Here is a 20414-nt window from a genome sequence, read left to right as displayed (position 1 = left end):
AATCATACCAAAACAAGAAGAGATCACAGCAAATCAGAGTTTTACACACCTGTCAGCTAATCAGACTATTACATACTTCTTCCGTGAATTCTGCTACAATACTAACGGCAACACCACCTTTCGAACCATCAGAGCCAACTATTATGGTAAAAATTTGCTGAGGCTACTTCACAGTGGAACGTTGCAGAGCTGCATTATAAAGTTTTATAACGCAGCTTACCGCACTGCAATGCTAATCCTATGGGATGTTCACAGTACAATGTTAGCGTCGCATTGTAACGTGTAGCAGATCATACATGGAATCCAGTGTAACCATACATGTTACCAGTCCGGTTGTAGTGCGGACCTTAAAGGGACCCTGAACAGTGAAAAAAAAAAAGCAAACAAAAACAGATCTGGACTTACCTGGGGCTTCCTCCAGCCCCCATAGCCCGCAAGGTCACTCGGCGTCCTCTGGGTCCCCTCCGTGGTCCCACTGGCAGTCCTGGTAGGAGCCCGACTTTGGGCAATGTTGTGAATGCGCGACCCGTCTGTGCACCTGGCACAATCACGCGCCCATTGCACTTGCACGGTTCAGTCTTTCGAGCACCACGCATGTGCAGGACACTTATGGCGATGGGCACATGATCATGCCTGATGTGTGTATGGGCCGCACATATACGACTTTGGCTGAAGTCGCGCACCTATCGGAGCCGCCAGCAGGACCTAGAGGACACTGAGGGACCTTGCGGGATACGGGGGCTGTAGGAAGCCCCAGGTAAGTCCAGATATGTTTTTTTTCCACTGTTTAGTGTCCCTTTAAGTCTTAGTTCTCACCAGCCATGTACAAGTCGTGATGCTCTCTGACAGCCTACATCGTGCTTTCCTTTTCTCTTACCTTGAACCACAGAATGAAGAAGTTTATAGCTTTGGTTGCTCATAATGGGATTGATATTTCTCTTGAACTTCCTCTCCTTGGCCCTGATGCACCAAAGCTTTCTTCATGAATTGTCACACATGATCTGTTTATCGCCCAATGTTTATAATAACTTTACAGCTTCCATCAGGCAAACAAAGCACACAAAATAAGTTCTTACTGATTACTGAAAGCCTGCAATCACTTTTTTCCACAGTATTGTTAGTACATTATTGCTTGCTGGATGCTGGAAAGTTATGATATAACAATGTGAAACAATGATAAGCCCTGGGGGCCATAAGAAGCTCAAAACATGCAACCTTCATATCACCTCACATTGCCCAGGATTTACCAGCAAGTTGAATTGCCGCCGGCTAATACTGGCTTTTTGCCAGAGCAGTGCTCCTGTGTCCTGAGTGATGCCAAGCGATGTGGAGAGAGGTATTTGTGCTGTGGAACTGTCCACCATGGCACTGCTGCCTCAATTCTTCGAGGGATGTGCGCACTAAGCTCTTTAACACTTACCCAACGTTCGTCACTGCATTCCACGCTTTCCTGGTACCGTCACTCCTGCTGCTCAGTAGCACCCACTGGACCCGCTGTGACCTCCGCCACTGGTCCCTCCTTCTGCATCTGGAAATGCTGCAGGCCTAGAACAATCCTCTTTGAAGCTCCCGCCAGGGCTCCCCTTGGGTCCACTTATTAGCTTATCGCTGGCGAGTTACAGAGAGACTGAAGCCTTCTAAAATTCCTCTTTTTATTTGACATTTATCTTCAGCAGTATAAGCATAGCCAAAATGCTGCATTACTGCGGCAGAACGATGTAATTAAACCCCCCAAATCCCCGGAGCAAAATTTGGGGATTACTTCCTGGTAGAGGCAGAGCTTTGTGCTGTAGCTCTGCCTCTACTCGCGTGAATCTCCGCTGATCGCCCTCTTCTTTCTCTCAGGATTTTTCCAAGGCTTCAGTCTCTCTTTAATAAATTGCATAGGGCCCCTAATGTTCTAAATTTTGTTAGAGGCTGAGCACATTTTATCTAAGTTTTAAGGATTTTTTTCTGGCTTTATTTTCCCTCATGATTTGCAAACAATAAAAATGGGAATATAGTGAATGTGTTACAGCCAGGAACTACAAGAGAACTATGCCACTAAAATCCCAATAATAGTAATAAAGTTAGTGAGTGATTTAACTCCTCAATATCAACCAAACCACATACAGTATGGGTTGATCTGGGTGTAAGTCTCGCACTGGGGCTAAGATCTGTTTGCTAAGTGCCCTTTTTCAAAGTGAGATTAAACTTTCCCAATTAAAATTTAAGTACGTATTCTTGAGTACATAAAATAACATTTGAAAGAATTCCCTGTGTGTAAAAACTTTTAGGGAGTTACATTTCAGTCCTATAAGAAGAATAAAACTACTGAAAGCCAAAAGTGTCTACAACTTCCTGATCAGCTATTTCATGTGATTATTTCTGAACAGGGTGGTCAACAGACTAAACTGGCGTCTCTGTATTCAGTCTGCTGTCTTATGATTTGTTCAAGTGTACTCAAATAAAAAAAAGAGTTCTATTTTACTTTTGCCTAATTTTACCTATTTTACCTACAGACACATATATATTGTTAGGAATGGTCTATAATGATAAATGAATGCTTTCCAAGTATTCCCTTAGGCCTCTGTTACACCATACGCTGCAAGACTAATGTTTTTAACTTTCCATAGCAGTGCACTGCGAAAAAGCTTTCAATTAAAATATATTTAATGTAAACAGAACTATAGGGAAACATGGACAATACTGTGCACATAAGCTGTCCTTCTTGTTATAACTGACTCACCTGATGTGTAAGGGTCTTTTTACACTAAGGCTACTTACACACCAAGACGTTGCGTTTTAGGGGATGTTATGGTCGCATAACGTGCCCCTAACGCAACGCATGGTGGTGCGGGAGAGGACGGTAGAGTGAGCCGCGTTAGGCGGCTCTATCCGCATAAGGTCTCCCAGGGTGGCGCTGATTGGCCGGCGGGACCACGTGATGCGGAGCGAGACACTCCGCATCATGTGGTCCCGCCAGCCAATCAGCGGCCGCCAGTGCAGTGCACATTAAGTAGCCATGTGCGCGGCTACTGTAGCGGCATCTCCCCGCCTCCTCTCCGCCCCCCACTGAGCATGTGCAAACAGTCTAACGCGGCTAAAGCCGCTACAACACACAGCATGCTGCACTTTCACTACAACGCGCAGTGTGAACAGCCCACTTGTGTTATATTGCTGTGCGTTGGGGGAGCGTTACAGGCTGCACTAACGTGCACCTGTAACGTCCCACTATGAAAAATCAGTTGTTGTCAGTTATAACTGAATGGACAACTGATGTGCAAGGTAATGTCCATGTTTCCCTATTGTGGCTCAGTTTACATTACGCGTGTTTTAACTGAAAGCTTTTTTCACAATGATCTGCTATGGAAAGTTATAATGCATCAGTTTTTCAGTGTATAGTATAAAAGTGGTCTAAAAGGACCATTTTGTTTTAATTGAGTAGAAGTATACTTAGGGCTCTTTGCCTTTGGGTACAATCCAATCCAAAAATCAAATTGTTTCCATTTGCATATAAATCACCGGGCTGCTTTTCCACGAATGCGATTTGTTTTTCCCTGAATCGCAGTTGTTGGCACGTGCAATTTTTGTGCGTTTGCACTTGTACCCGACAGATAGCGGCACAATCCCCGAGTAGTAGAAATGGAGAGGAACGCAATTGCAGTGCAAATGCAAATCCGATTGCGTTTCCTAGTTGAACAAAAGCCCTTACCCAGGTTTGTTTGTATATGATTTATCATTTTTACTACTAAAGCTTGCTACAATGAAACGACTGCAATAAAGGCGAGTACCTTGAGCCCAGTGCAAGCACCCTGAATCCCCGCGACTACGCATGCCGCGCGTAGCGAAGTTAGATTACTGACTACATCATTCTCTAAAAATACTCCTGTAAGGCCGACCTTGAAATTTCGCCTAGAAAGCTCCAAAGTAGCTTCTCACTAATTACATATTACCTTTTAAAGTTAAATATACTGTTTCTTGGCAAAGGAATAGTTTGCTGGTGGATATATTGTGATATGAAAGCAATTTATATAGCTAAATATGTAATGTAGATGATAAGGCCACTTCATAATGCCATCTATAGTATTTCTTTTAATAATTATGTAGAAACTATAGCAACAGGACCTAAGAGCTGCAAGAAGTGGTGTCTACATATAATAGTCTTCCATGTTCTGACCAACACGCAGTAGGTGCATGAACCATACACTATTCAATTTCTGGTAGAAAAGTTACCGTAAATGATCAATATCTTCAAGATGTCAATTGTTTACCTGTTCTACCACTTAGCACTGTTATGCTAGGTACACACCATACAATTTTCTGTTAGATTTTCTGTTAGATCTGTAGATTTACCGGCCAGATAGATAATTAGATAGATAGATAGATAGATAGATAGATAGATAGATAGATAGATAGATAAGATAACATGTTGGAAATTATCTAACCATCTATCTGCCTAGCAATTAGGCATTGTTCTACTCAGCAGGAGATAACCAGAAGACAATGCACCAGAGATAATGACCATTCTCTACAGAAAATAATCTAACAGAAAATTGTATGGTAAAATCTAACAGAAAATTGTATGGTGTGTACTAAGCATAACAGAAAAATCAAACAAAAAATTGTATGGTGTGTACTAGGCATTGTTATAAACTGTTCTTATATCACCTTGCTTCGACACCACCGTCTCACAGACTGTGAGATCACTTGACTCTCCACACAGCAAACAGGAGATAGACTTTCTCAGGCTTCTTCAATGTTTACGTTATTTATTCAGGGAACAGGAATACAGATAGATACATTCATCATATCCTAGCCATGCCAATCTTCATGTTGCGTTACAAGCTCGTGATTAGACTCCCTGCTGAAGTCAATCAGGTACCTTCTTCCTAACTACGTTACACTAAACTACCTATGTACAGCATACATTATATCAGATTACAGAAAGGAAGAACATGCTTAGAGGTCCCAGTCGGCCTTGCGAGCTAGTGCGGAAGGAAGAAGCAGAATGCTCTCTCCATCGCTCACTCCGGGTTTAATACCGACTAGGAAAGAGTTAAATATGACATCATCTTCGCCACCCCCTAGATCAGATTATTGGTGGACCCACTCGTGGTGTCATCATACCCACCTACTTGATTAATAATCAATGAGGCATTTGACCTAAATGCAGGAATGTGGATGTTTAGTAAATATGGCCGATGTTTACTGTTCCTGTGGTGTACGTGGAGGTCAGAGTAGGCCGATGGCCTTCTTTTAGGAACATGTTCTCAGTATCTGCGTGTATCCTCTGCTACACGCAGACCCTGAGATGCCTTTGCCTGCATCACAAAACCTCTATTGATTTTAAAGGCATACACTGCGGACAAGCCTTTTACATAAAACTCAGGCCAAGTAACTGAGGCCTACTTAAATTATAACAGGCATAACAGAAAAATCTAACGGAAAATAGTATGGTGTGTACTAGGCATTAAGGTGGCCATACATCTAGCGATGATGGACAGATTCGACCAAGAGACAAATCTCTCTAAAATCACAAACACTGGTCCGCACAACAGCCGTGGGCGGCAGTGGCGGCTCCAGCTTCAGATTTTGGGGGGGGGGCTCAAAAGGGGCACAATGGCTGGCCGGCGGGGCTCACGGCAGAATGGGCATGGTCATGATGTCATGTGGGCGGGGCTAACTGTAATGTAGTTGTACCAGCTAATGTAGTTACATTCATAAAAAATATGAAGTAAATGCACATCATGAGAGACAGCGTTTCCCTAGTAAATGCACGTAATGACAGACAGCGTTTCCCTAGTAAATGCACGTAATGACAGACAGCGTTTCCTCAGTATATGCATGTAATGAGAGACAGCGTTTCCCCACTAAATGCATGTAATGACAGACCGCATTTCACCACTAAATGCATGTAATGAGAGACAGCGTTTTACCACTAAATGCACGTAATGACAGACAGCTTTTCACCAGTAAATGCACGTAATGACAGACAGCTTTTCATCAGTAAATGCACGTAATGACAGACAACTTTTCACCAGTAAATGCATGTAATGACAGACAGCTTTTCACCAGTAAATGCACATAATGACAGACAGCTTTTCACCAGTAAATGCACATAATGACAGACAGCTTTTCACCAGTGAATGCACCATAATGACAGACAGCTTTTCACCAGTAAATGCACCATAATGAAAGACAGCTTTTCACTAGTAAATGCATGTAATGACAGACAGCCTTTCATCAGTAAATGCATGTAAGATACAGCCTTTCACCTGTAAATGCATGTAATGAGACAGCGTTTAATGTAGCCAGGTGTATAGTTGTCTCCAGCATAGGTAGGTAAGAGGCCTTACCGTGTCCCCAGTATGGTCAGGTGTATAGATTCCCCAGGACTCAGGAGGGGTGGAAGGAGGGAGCCGTGGGGACAGCGGTGGCCAGTGGGGAAGGGGGGCCATCTCCCCCCTTCCCTCACTTTGTGGCTCTTCATCTCTCGCTCCCCCCTACAGAATAAGCAGCTGGCTGCAGCGGCAGAAGACTTCCTCTCTTCCCAGCGCGGGAGAGAGAGATCGATCTGTGCGCCACTACAATGGTCTAGACTAGACCAGAGTAGCGGCGCACAGATCAGCCGCACTGGAAAGAAAGGAAGTCTGCTGCAGCCGGCTCGCCGCTCATTTCTGGAGGGGGGAGCGAGAGAGAGAGGGGGAGCCCCAAGGTGAGGGAAGGCAGGGATACGTCCCCCCTTCCCCACTGTGCCCATAGCTCTCTCTTCTCTCTCCACTGCCACCCCACCTGCTTTTTGGCAACCCTGCGGGGGGGGGGGGGGACTTGTGGGGGGGTTGATAGCTTGTCAGCCGGGGCTCAAGCCTGGGTAAGCCCCAGTGTAGCGCCGCCACTGCGAGGGCCCCAGTCTCTCTCACTGGCTGGGGCCCCCAAACCACCATGTGATACCTTGAGGGAAGTGCGGGCAAGCCCTGGACCTCTCACCTCCAGGGAACTCACCCCCACTGCCTCTAAACTAAATGCTAACTGCAATATACACGATTGCTAACTCCCAGCTAGAGCAATTTCCTGCCTTTATCTGGTCAGCAGACGCCAGTCAGCCAATCAGATATACTATTATACACCCTTTGCCTGATTTAGCAGGAATTGCATAAATTAGCATTCAGGTGGGAGGCTTCGGTTGGATGCAATCATAGATTGTATCGGTTACAGGGATGCTCCGTGAAGGCACATCTCCCACACACCTTTTTAATGGATGTTGCCTGTCGGGGACCGGGACCTGAGCCTCTTGGGTTGCCAACCTCGGAAATACATTTTTACTGACAAAGCATAAAAAATTTACTGACAGAACACTTTTTTTTACTGACATCTAATATTACTAAAATTAAATGAAAGATATCACACATGCGCCCCACGTGCAATACACCGGCCGCCATGTGGCCTGCGAATGAGAAAGAAGAGTGCAGCGGTGGCGGACACTGGACGGATAAAGTATTAATGCACCGCATCTAAAGGGGGGGGGGGGGGGGGGGCGGTTGACACTTTGATACATTCACATTTGAGGAATGCGACTGTTTCCATCATGTTGGTTCAGTATCGCAGCCCTTGCTGCTGCATGCACCCGATCGAACATGCTAACCTGAGATTTTCCTGCATGTCCAATCGATAAAATTGATGAATGCGATCGATACATGCAACCAATTTTGGGCCGAAATTGGTTTGATTGTCTAGGCATGTTCTTGGTGGCACCAATTTTTATAACAATATTAATTGTCTTTTCTGACGGTCTCTTGGCTGCCAAGTCTGCAAATGTATGGCCACCTTTAGCTAGAGCAGTGTACATTCCAGAGTGATACGTGAACTGATAAGCAGTAAGTGCTGTGATCTTCTGGGAGAGAGAGGGTTTTTTTTACTGACACCACAAAGTTTTTTATGGACTTTACTGACAGCCCAGATTTGTTGACTTTTTTACTGACTGTTAGTAAATTTACTGGCGGTTGGCAACACTGGTGACATCGCTGGGCCAGACTGCATAGACAGGTGTCAACTGTGTAGCCGACAACGCACTCTGCTGCAATGTGGAGAGGGGTGGAGAGACGACCAAGTAGCATGTGCTTGACCTCACGTGACTGTTGCTGGGGGTGAGGTGATCCACCGGGCGGAATGCTTGCAGCTTGGGGGTCGAGGATCGGGGGCCTGATTATCGGCTGAAGCGGTAGTTCTTGGCCACCTCAGCCGACGTTGGTCAGGCATGTGTGTACGAGCTTTAAAGGACCCCAAATAAATGACAGCAGATTTACCTACCTGTGTCCCTCGACGCAGGTCCGCTGTCAACCACTCTTCCTAGAGTGCCCTCTGTAATGGCTTCTAAGCATGCGCGAGTGTGTGCAAATACCACTCGTGCTCCCTTGGCCAGCAGCATTCTGCGTAGGTGAAGTAGCAATGTGGCTGTGCAGAATGCTCCTAGCTACAATAGCACAACCGCGAGCGGCACATGGCGGTCAGCTACCACTACCGAGGGGAGCCCAGAAGAGTGGCTTACAGTGAACCTGTGGCTAGGGACACAGAGGCTTCTAGGGTCTGGAGGAAGCCCCAAGTAAGTAAATCTGCTGTCATTTATTTGGACTTATATATCATTTACTATAAATCTCACTGCAGCAGCTGCTAGCATTGTTCTGTCCGATGCATTACAAAGCTATGAGGAGCCTCTGCTGCCTGTGACCCCCGCAATCTCACTGGGATTGATCATGCAAACCACCAGCTTGTCCACTCTATCAGATTTGATCAGAGAGGTATCCATCTGTGGTCGATCTGGTGGCTATCGACCAGTGTATGGCTACCCTTTGTTTAATCAATCTTTTCACTGCAATATCAAAAATAAATGCCATGGTTTTAATAACTTTTCATGAGATTTGATGTTTGTATAGGCAATCTAATGACTAACTTAAAGGTGGCCATACACTTATCGATATTTGGCATTGATATCCAGCCGAGATGATTATTTGATCAAATCTGCTAGAAATCAATGCAGCATACGTTTCCCAATCAACCAATTTTCATCCAAAAATGGTTGGTTTGGTCGATTGTGCTGGATGGAAAATTTTCAGTCGATTGGTGGAGGGTTGGGAGGGTGTCGCTACCAGGTTGTGCCTGTTATCACATTCTCAGGTTTTGTTGTATTCAGTATAAAACCCATTTTTTTTAATTTATGTTCATTAACTTAGATGATCAGTACTTTCAAGTCTACTTTACATACAAGTGTGCTTTCAGTCCAGTGGTCCAAGATTATACTGTAAGTATATTATACTGTAAGTGCAGCTGTGCCACAATAGTTTATTAAATGCTTGATTCACTAAGCTGAGCTGCTAGTTTGAGCAGCATTAGCAAAAATCCTCAGCGCACGCTACGGGCTGTGTAGCGTGCGCTGCTAACTTAAGCGCTTTCCTGTGCATTAGTGGCAGCTCCTTACTCCCACCCTGAGCCCTATCGTGGCGTACGTTAAAAAGGGGCGCTGGGAAAAAAGGGTGCAGGGTTTTAAACGATAAGCATGGATAACGTTTAAAAATGTATTGTACTGTATTTCGTTTAAAATTAACGTTTTATAAAGTTATAAATCATTAAATAATGTACATTAAATCTGCAATTGTAAAAACGTTAATCTTCCATTTAAATATTGAAACATATAATAACGTTTAAAAAAAAATTACTAAGTAACCCTCCCTGTACCTACCCCTAACCCCTAGACCCTCCTGTTGGTGCCTAAACCTAAGACCCCCCTGTTGGTGCCTAAACCTAAGACCCCCCTGTTGGTACCTAAACCTAAGACCCCCCTGATGGTCCCTAAACCTAAGACCCTCCTTAGTGATCACGGTTTTGTGTGTAGAATAATGTTTTAAAAACAGTAAGGGATAAAATATATTACAATTTACATTACGTACTGATCGCTTTGTTTCGTGAATAATAATGTTTTACAAACAGTAAGGGATAACATTTAAAATAATGTTTTATTGAAATAAGAAACGTAAATCATCACAAGCAGTTATAAAACATGAAAAATCTTCGGGCGCCGTTGGAAAACGTTATTATTCTCGGGCGCCCTTTTTTCCTGTTCGGCGCCCAGTAAACGATAATTATTATGGGAGTGAATGGCGGCGCCCGATTTGTCCACTAGCCTCCTGCGCCCTTTTTTACTGTTACCCCTATCGCGTCCTGTAGCTGTGCGGGGATCACATCCTAAACAGCTACAGGACGTGATAAGGCTCAGGGCGGGAGTAAGGAGCGGCCCCAAAAATGCGGGTTAGCGGTGCATGCTACAAAGCCCGTAGCGAGCACTGAGGATTCTTTTCTATTACACAACCTGAATAGGAACTCCGCTAAAACAGCAATAGGAACTCCACTAAAACAGCAATAGGAACGCCACTAAAAACTGCAGACATACTTTACCGCCAGGGACAGGCAGGTCTTAACCTTTTCGGGACCGGCCACCTACCCCCCCTTAAGGACCAGGCATTTTTGGCGGGAAGGGGGTGCGCGCGTTTGGGGGGGTCAGGCGGCCGGATCCCGTGTGTGGCTGCCGGGCATTGTGTCCCCCCTTGGTGGCCTGGGCCCCCCCTTCTGCCAGCAGCCTTCACTTACCTTCCAGGCTCCAGCGATGAGCCGCACGGGACCCTCTTCTCCGGCCGGCATCTCCGCTTCATCTGACGAGCAGTTCCGGGTCGCGGCTTGATGACGTCATCAAGCCGGGACCCGGCGCTGACGTCAGATGAAGCGGAGATGCCGGCCAGAGTGGAGGGGGGCGCCGATCGTCGCTGGAACGGCAGGGAGGTGAGTGGATCCTCTTCTTTCCCCCCCTGCCGCCGCAGCTGTCAAACAGATCACTACGATCCGACGGCGATCGTAGTGATCGTGTGATCAGCAGCCATACGCGATGGCTGCTGATCACTCGGGGGAGATGTCGGCTGTCATATGACAGCTTGATCTCCCCCTCTGGGTGCGCACGATCGCGTCGGGAGCGGAAATTTCGGGCCGGCGTAGATCCTACGCCGCATCAGGCTAGAACAGCCACAAGTGCGGCGTAGGATCTCATGCACATGGTCCCGAAAAGGTTAAAACTGATTGGTAAATTGTGTGCTAACATGCCCCCTAATTTCCAGGAGAATAGCGATTTTCAGTCAAATTAATGCAAATTACAGCATAATTTACTGCATGCGGTAATTCATGACTAAAATTTACCACATGGGGTAAAACATGACTAAATTCTACCAGAATTGCTAAATGTCATTACCGCATGCCGTAAATTACCTTACATGTGATAATTTGCTTGCAAACCCTACCAGAATTGGGGCCATTGTTACTAGAATGTCCTATTGTTGGTATGTTGCCATGCTACAAACAATCCCCATGGGAATTTTTAATGTTGGTGAACACACTCATCATTGTTTACTCCTTCTCATTGTACCTCAAGAGGCATCCAATTTAGAAAAAGGAGCTCTACAAAGACTATATGAAAAATGCATTGAGCAGCAGAAAACCAGTGCAATCTAATATATGTTAACAGGGAACACTAGTACTCTCTCTAATGCACTATTCATGTCTCATCTATAACCCTATGTTTAGCATCTCTCATATTTCACAAGACTTGTGCAACACATGTGAGTCATTACAGCAAGCTCAGAGCAAAGCAAACAGGTTTGTTATCCAAGATGGAGATGACAGGCAACCCAACCATTTGTTGCCTATTCTCAAAATAGGATTAAAAAGTTATTGTATCGAGAGGCAATATGGATTCGTAGACTTGACACTTTGGAACCCAAGGGTCTCAATAGGGATTATGATATGTCAGTGTTAATATAAACGAGTGTAATGTGCTTCTCTTTGGGTCCTCTTGTTGTGTCCTCCTGGCGGATGTATTGATCTGGTGGGTCCGCTATGTGCCCTTATGTGAACATGTTTCGTTATGTTTGTGTATTGGTTGCTAGGCAGAGGTCCGCTCTGTTGCCATGTGACGGGGCGGAAGGCGTGCCCAGAGCGCGGATACGCACACTAGCCACCACGTGAGCAAGTGACATCTTTGCACACGTGGGGCTGCACGACAGACCAGGGGGCGGCGATTGCCGCGAGTGAGTCAGTTCCCCACTAGGTCCGCCACATGAGGGGTGTGTCCTACGGGTGATGTCATCAACTGACACACTGTGACTGGTCGGCGTCTGTGAGGCGTGCCGGGCTCTTGTGGTTATCGCCACCGCCCCGTCGCATGGAATAGGATGTTCATTTGTGCGCATGTGTATATGCATATTAAGAGGAAGTTCCCCACAAGGTCCGCAGTTGAGACAGGTGGGGATTGGTCGCCATATTTTGGCGCATGCATGCGGTTGGTCAATTCTCCAATGTTGAAGATATATAAGGAATATGTTATATAGTGTTTTGTGCAGACACTGATAGAAGCTTGAGAAAGGAGGACGTATTCCTCCGAAACGTCGCTACTGCTATCTTATTATATCATGTGTCTTTTTTACTAATAAAAAGAGCTTGTTACTAGATGGTGCCGGCTACTATTGACTTCTGGATAACTTTGGAACTGAAGTGCTGACGTTCCAGGAGCCAGGCACATCACCTATGGAAACTCTTGGTGTGCTGTCTAACCAAATTACTGATTGTGTATCAGCACAGGACGGGCACCCAAGCAATATAATGGAGAATACACAGATGAACAATCTTATTTTCTCGTATACACCTGAGGACACGGCAAGGATTATTGCCCAGGTTACTACAGAAACGACATATCTCTCCACAGTAGATGATAAATCCTTAAAGAGACAACTGGAGAAAATCTCAAAAATAAGGATATCCTTGGAACTGCATGCATCCACGCTGGCGGAATATCATAAGAATAGGAGGATCCCCAGAGGTCTACGCTCCCATGTCAGTCCTCTGCTGTTTCCAGATGATACTGGATTCTGTCATACATGGTCCTTAATCTGGAACAAGGCGTCTTTTGACTCCATGACGCTGACGATTGATAGGATCATGATGGAGATACCGAAACTCGATCAGCAGATTAGCGATCTGAAGCAGAGGCTGTTTGACAACACACCAACCGATGAATATGCTAAATATGTGGTGGATTTAAGTAATAGCATGGAACAACATAAAAAACAAATACAGAACATCAAAAGAGAGAAATTTCAGAGGGATGCGGCAGACTATACTACGGGATATATATATTCTTGGCAGAGGCCTATGTCTAAAAGGAGAAGAACAGTGAGGATTAAATCGAACGAATATAGACAAGGCGAACATAGAGGAGAATCAACTGATTTTTTGGCACAGACAACAACATCATCAGACAATGTGTCAAGCGAAGACACCGCCGGGGTGGCAAGCGGCGGAAATATAAAGGAGCGCCTGAGGCAACGACCCAGACAGCCCAGAGCGGGCAGCCAGAAAGCGACCCAGTCGAGACCATAGTAGTCAACATATCCTCTAAACAGTTGACCCTGTCGCAGCAAACTCTCTTGGAAAAAGGACTATCATTTGCTCCTACCAATTGGCCTAACCGAGTGGACCTAGATGTGGATTTATATAAATTTTTTAGATCTATTCGTTTGAAATATTTTTTCAGTCAGCCTCAGGAAAGGCCCTGGTTTTCAGATCGGAGAAACGAGGAAAGTCTTGGATTGGGAGACACAAATCTGTATACAAGAAGTAATTTTAATCCTCCATCATGCCAGGTCATAGACAAGTTTGTCAAGAAGGTCACAGAAGAGATAGATCAAATGTTTAACAACTCTGGGATGGGCCCTGGTTGCCGGATTAGACATAATCTCGATCAGACACAACGTCAAGCACTTCAGGAACTTAGTGAAGATAAATCTATAGTTATTAAACAGGCAGATAAGGGGGGAGCAGTGGTTGTCATGGACACGGTGGACTATAAGAAGGAAATTGATCGATTATTATCGGATACCGCAACTTATAGGAAACTGCCAGGGGATCCTACGGAAGAATTTTTCAAATATATCAAAGAGACGGTTTTTCAAGCTCATCAGGAGAATATCATTGATGACAAATTGAAACAATATTTGATACAACAGGATCCTATAGTCCCCGTTTTTTACATTTGTCCAAAAATCCACAAGAATAGAACTTGCCCCCCTGGCCGCCCTATAGTAGCAGGGATTAATTCCATCTTTTCCCCTGCTCTCTTCTATCACTGATAAGATAGCAGAGTAGCTGCTAGCTTATGTAAATAAAACACACACTGGAGTGTGCATAGAGGAACAGTTCAACACTGAAGAACTTGGCAGCCTTCCAGACACAGGCTGACAAGTCTGACAGGGGAAAGATACATTGATTTATTACAGAGATGGTTATAGTAGAAAGAGTTGCAGCAAGCCAGATCACATTAGAATAGGTTTAGGAACTTGTAGGATGGTAGAAAAAACGTTGTAATTTTTGTTACAGAGTCACTTTAAGCTAGACTCACTGATAAAATGTGTTTTGTTTTGTTTTTCCTGTGACTATGATTTTTATGCTCCCAGTTCCCTGTGTTCACAGATTGTGGGATAGATAAAATAAAGGCTTCATCCCTAATGGCCCATACTCACGGGCAACTTTTAGGCATGTCGCTAGCACACGGGAGCGTGTGCGCGACATGCCGGCGACAGCTCGTCGCCAGGTCCCTCCGCATACACACGGTGGAGGGACCTGGCAACTGATGCGGCAGAAGCTGTCGCTGTTGTCCCTCCCCCCGCCGGAAGCGCCGTCTATTTGTAATTATGTTGCTGTCGCTAGTCCGCTTACTCACGCGGACTAGCAACAGTTGCGGCGGAGTTGCGGCGGCGACTGTCGCCAGGCGATTGAACATTTCAATCGCCTGGCGACATCAGCGACGGGCGACAGTTGTTGCGGCGACAATTGTAGCCCGTGAGTATGGGCCATTAGAGCAAAGTAAAGTCAATAATTAGGAAGTGAAAACTGTTCAGTATTACTAGACCCTTGTCATATCAGGCCAGTCAGAGAAGCTTCTGAGAACAAAATCCAAATAGACTGCGCTCAATACAGAGTCAAATCAGTGTTTATATATTCAGCTTCCAGATATTGCCGCTCCTTAGAGACTTTTGGGATTCAAGTACAGGTATATGATCTGGCAAAACAAAAGAGTATAGAAGCGCTTTCTGATGCATTAACTTTTTAATCCCTTAAAAAAAGGTTTAAAATACAGTTACAAGATGTAGAACTATGACAGGCATATCACACATCTCCATGCCAAGAACATCTCCACCAACCAAGACGCTAACAAAATGCCGGGAAAACCACGCTGTGGCCAGTAGCGTGGGATGAGATTCCTTCTACCAGCTGAGTCCGTTTAGGGGTGGGAGGTACCTCGTCACGTTTTTTAAGCGACTAAAAAAGTTAATGCACCAGAGAGCGCTCCTATACTCTTTTGTTAAAGAGAAACTCCAACCAAGAATTGAACTTTATCCCAATCAGTAGCTGATACCCCTTTTAATGAGAAATAGAATGATTTTCACAAACAGACCATCAGGGGGCGCTGTGTGACTGATTTTGTGCTGAAACCACTCCCACTAGAGGCTCTGAATACCGCGGTACTCCTGGCAAACTGCCACAATGTAACAATGTTCACAGACAGGAAATGGCTGTTTAGAGCTGTCTAACAGCCAGAACAGCTAGAAACAGCTACATAACATGCCCACAGTAACAATGTCACCATGTAATACATGTCAGAATGTGAATCTGGGAAAGGAAAGATTTTACAATGAGCAAACACTGACTAAATCATTTATACATAATTATGGTAAAAATGAAGCACTTTTTTTTTTTTGAATATAATAGTTTTTATTCAAAATTTTGCATAAACAAGAATACAGACATGAACACATGAGTATATACAGTGGGAACATGAGGATTAGTTAATAGGGCATATATTGAGCATTTGGCAGTTCACATATACAATGCATTGGCTACCACTGAAAACTTTGTGTGTGCTGTTGTAGTTTAGCCAAGATGGGGAAGCACTTTTTTTATTACATTATTTTCACTGGAGTTCCTCTTTAAGCTACTGAGAAGACTGACAACTTTGAAGTAGTTACAGGATTTATGGCAAAGTGTGTTAACTGTCTCCGTTTGACAACAATATCATAAGTGCACCACAAGTGTGGCTTGCATAGGAGCGTTGCATGAAAAAAAGCCCCTCCTCAAATAAGGAGGACAATGTGCAGCATTCACAAAGCTTTGGACGGTAAAAAAAAACATGGCTGGGAAATTTCTGAACGCATTTTTTTTAAGCCTCCACAAAGATTTACACAGGTGCGGTAGAAGTTTGGTAATTTACAGAAAAAGACCTGTGCGGTAACAGTTACATGTTATTCTCCCACTGACTAACGGCATTAGAATAGTGAAAGGCATCCCCAGAATCCCTTTAGATCATACATGTCAAACTCCGGCCCATGGGCCAAATCTGGCCCTCAGAGCCATTAAATTTGGCCCCCAAGTGGTTTCCCCACTTTACATTATATTTGGCCCACTGTAGACCACCAGGAAAGCTATATTGGAAGTGAAGCCCTAGATCACCAGGTAAGCCATATGGGGGGGGGGGGGGGGGGGTAGAGGGGAAATCACTAAACACTAGGGAACTGAATAGGGGAGGGTGGGGCTCCTAGACACCAGGGAACTGTATAGGGGAGGGAGGTGGACCACTAGACACCGGGGGAACTGTATAGGGGTTGCAGGGGAGCCATTAGACACCAGGGAACTTTATAAGGGAAGAAAATGGCCAGTAGACATTGAGGTTGGCCCACGACTAGGTCCCAGTGTACAATTTCAGCCCACTTTGTATTTGAGTTTGACATCCCTGCTTTAGATGTACAAATTATAATAATGTTTGTTCTATTCCCTCCTATTAGCCTTTATTAACATTTTATCTAATAGCCACAGTTTAGATGTACTCTTAATAAACATTACACATGCCATGCTTAGCTGATTTCCCCACTAGCTCCTCCACATCTTCAAACAGGAACCTAAAGGGTTAAAAGCCTGAAGGGCTACAAGGGAAACATCTTTTATGTCAGGCTTTCTGCTCTGCTGCCTGGGGGGTACAGATGCTTGTTTTTTCCAAGAATGTGTTGTAACCTATCAGAGGGAGTAGCAGGAGACAGAGGCTGTTCCTATTGGCTCTCTGTTCCTGTCACTCATGGGATATCATACCCTGGATACATGCAGGCACTGGTTTTCACCACATCAAAGCTGACGGTAATAAGGGAACTTGTTACTGGGCTATACTGCATGTTTTAATCTCTGTGAATTGAAATGTTACTGAAATGTGTTGAGGTATTTACCGCACAAGTCCGTAATTTACCTCACTGCTCGGTAATTTCAGCTTGCCATGCGGTAACAACCTTAGTGAATTGACATTTCATTAAAGGATACCCGAGGTGACATGTGACATGATGAGATAGACATGGGTATGTACAGTGCCTAGCACACAAATAACTATGCTGTGTTGCTTTTTTTTCCTTTCTCTTCCTGAAAGAGTTAAATATCAGGTATGTAAGTGGCTGACTCAGACAGGAAGTGACAACAGTGTGACCCTCACAGATAAGAAATTCCCCTTTTCACCTCTTTCTTGCTTGCAGAAACCATTTTCTGCTAGGAAAGTGTTTTATAGTTGGAATTTCTTATCAGTGAGGGTCACACTGTGGTCACTTCCTGTCAGGAAGTCAGGAATGAGTCAGCCACTTACATACCTGATATTTAACTCTTTCAGGCAGAGAAAGAAAAAAAAAAGGAATGCAGCATAGTTATTTGTGTGCTAGGCACTGTACATACACATGTCTATCTCATCATGTCACATGTCACCTCAGGTATCCTTTAAATGCTTGGTAAAATCATCTGTTTTCTGCATGACTGCATGCGGTATTGCTTTGTGAATGCTGGCCATGGAGTCTCAGTTCAGCTTTGCCAAACTGCACCTTGCAGATTCCGGGGGCTAACAAACAAAGAACAAAGAAGTTTTGGTTAAAGAAGACCACAACTGAACTATTTGGACATCAAATTATAAATCTGTCAGAAGCCTACAAAACTCACTAGCCAATGAACATCATACCATAGAGTAAAGTGCTAGCATCCTGTTGTGAGGTTGTTTCTCAGAAGCAGGGACTGGGGCACTTTTCAGGGAAGAAGAAATCCCATCAGATTATTGAGGGAAATCTGTGGCCCTCTGCAAAAAAAGCTGTAAATGGGTAGAAGGCTCACATGACAACGACTGAAGTAAAAAGTACATTTTACCACACAGTGGCTGAGAATTAGAAAAGGTCATCATCCAATTTGACTGAGCTAGAACACTTCTGTAAGGAAGAGTGAGCAAATATTGTGCAGTCTAGGGTTTATATGCAATTCCAGATTATAAGAAGCTCAAAACATGCAAGCTTCTTATCACCTCACATTGTTCAGAATTTACAGGCAAATTAATTTGCTGGCTTCACCTGAGCAATGTCCAACCGTAAAGAGTTTAACTCAAGCAAAAAGTAGCTATTGGTCTGAGCAATACTCCTGTGTCCCAGATGTGGAGCAAAGTATTTGTTCCATGGAGCTGTCCTTCAGCACCATGGCACTGCTGCCTCTCTCCCCCGGGATATGAAGACACACCCATTGCTGTTACTTGACATCTGTCGCTAGAAGAACAATGCTGCCCACCACTCACCGCATGTCCGTGCTGCATGCCAGGCTGACAGAACATCTGGGGGTCCCCTTATTACAAGGCCTCTCAGATTCCAACATACGCCCCCCAGGACATATGCACCCCCACCTCCCCCTGGGCACTGGAGGAGGCCTTGTTGCCCCTCTCTTACAGAGCCCCCCATATCATGTACCATGTGAGCTGGTATGGCTAGTATGGTGCAGCCGCACACAAGTTGACTTAGCCATACTGTCTATACCAGCCTGCGTGGTTAACAAAGGATTAATGAAAATTTAGAGGGAGGGGCCATGCCCATTTGCTTATTCACTGCCTATTCAGCAACATTTGATGTGCAACAAAATTATCCAGATGATAGTTGTAAACCAGTAGCGTAGCTAAGGAGCTATGGGCCCCAGTGTCAGTTACAGTATGCAATAGGCCCCCCTCAAGCACTGATATGGAGCACCAAAACCTGCCACCAATGACAGACACGTTGTCAGAGAGGTATAAGCAGGGGGAGGGGATTCATTTGTTAATGATAGCCACCATTCAAAGCATGTTTTTAGGTGATCATTACTAGCACAGCACCAATAAAGAGCTAATATAGTCAATGGGGCCCGAGGTAGGCTCCCTTAGTTGCCGCTGCATGAAGGGCCCTGGTGCAACCTTTGCATCCATTATTCCTATGCCACTGTTGCAAATTCTTGCCATTAAATAATAGTTAATCTTAACCATTTTGTTGGAATTCTTTTAAGGAACAGTTATGTTCTGAATGTATTACATTTCTGCAACTACTTATCGTCTAAGGGCTAGTTCACAGTGCTCAGTTGTGTTGCAGAGTACTTCTGCATGTCAACTCACTGCCCAGTGCCCATACAATTATATGGGCCTATTCACATCTCTGCATTGTAACAGAGCATGTTATTGTAACCCGCTGCAGGCAGGCAACTCCATAGCAGTTCACACTCATTATCAGAATCAGAATCAGAATCTTTATTTTCGCCAAGCACGACTGGGACGTGCCCGGAATTGGGTTTGGCACATTACAGGGGTGCTGATACATGAAATAGTTACAGTTACAGGACAGGACATGCAGTAGGAACAGAACATTATATAGCATTAATACAGAGGGAGACAATGTGGCATAAGTAACCACACCAAAAACAAAGCAAAATTAAAAAAAAAAAAAAAAAAATACACTTAAGCTGGAGCATCGTCTATATGCAGAGTGCCTCAGCGCGGGCATGGTATTTGGGGTGGGGATGGGCGTTTCCATGGAGAGAGTTCAGAACGTTGACAGCCGAGGGAAAGAAACTGTTCTTATGTCTTGAGGTCCTGGTGAAGATGGAGCGGAACCGGGGCCTTCGTCTTGAGGGGAGCTGACTAAAGAAGCGGTAGCCCGGGTGTGAGGGGTCGTTGGTGATCTTTAAAGCTCTGGAGTTCAGCCTAGAGTGGTAGAGGAGGTCTAGAGTGGGAAGAGGTCTCCCGATTATCTTCTCCGCTGATCTAATGACCCTCTGCAGTTTGAGCCTGTCGCTGGCGGAGGAGCCGGCGTACCACACCAGGATGGACGAGCATAGGACAGATTCAATTGTGGCGGAGTAAAAGTTTGTCAGAAGCTTTTGGGCCATACCGAACTTTTTTAGTTGGCGGAGAAAGAAAAGCCTCTGTTGGGCTTTCCTCTGTGTTGAGGCAGTGTTGGCTTTCCACCTCAGGTCATTGGAGATAATTG

Source organism: Hyperolius riggenbachi, chromosome 9 (assembly GCF_040937935.1).
Source record: "Hyperolius riggenbachi isolate aHypRig1 chromosome 9, aHypRig1.pri, whole genome shotgun sequence".
In the NCBI taxonomy this organism is placed as follows: Eukaryota; Metazoa; Chordata; class Amphibia; order Anura; family Hyperoliidae; genus Hyperolius; species Hyperolius riggenbachi.
This window is presented reverse-complemented; position numbering follows the sequence as displayed.